This window comes from Chaetura pelagica, unplaced genomic scaffold (assembly GCF_000747805.2).
Source record: "Chaetura pelagica isolate M959 unplaced genomic scaffold, ChaPel_1.0 scaffold591, whole genome shotgun sequence".
Classification (NCBI taxonomy): domain Eukaryota; kingdom Metazoa; phylum Chordata; class Aves; order Apodiformes; family Apodidae; genus Chaetura; species Chaetura pelagica.
In genome coordinates, this window is record NW_009951959.1 from 375,121 (window position 1) to 375,712 (window position 592).

Sequence of the window (592 nt, forward strand, 5' to 3'; positions counted from 1 at the left end):
GCGGCATCCTCTGCTTCCCCATGCCCCCAAGGCCTCCCTGTCTCCTGGCCTGTCCCGCACAAGTGGGTGCATTTGGACACACTGGAGTTATCCTCAGGGGCCACCCTCGGCTCCCAGCCCGTCTTTCCCCAGATATCTACACGAACAGGCCTCCAGCTGTGCCGGTGAAGCCTTGGGGTGTCCTGCAGGTGCCCCAGCAGCGAGGGCTTTGCTGGTGAACTGGGAACAGCTGCATCACCAGCCCTGCTCCGTCCCGGGCGGCTCGAACCACCCTCGGGTCACCTTCAAGCCTGCTCTTCGCTGAAGGAACGAGCACAGTTTGCTTTGCCCTTCCTTGTCTTTGGCCCAGTATGGGTGGTACCTCATGTGTCCTGACATCTAATTGCCGGGTGTTTTTTAATTTTCATCCCCGGGAGAGATGTCACTGGGATGAAAATAACTTGCAATTAGAGCATTAATTCAAGCAGCGCTCCTGAGGTAAGCCCGGTCTGAGGACCCTGTTATTAAGTGGGTATTTGGGGTAAGGAAGAAGGACAATGTTACGTCCGGGGCGGGTCCTGCGGGCGGGCGGGTCCTGCGGCCCCCGCCCCTG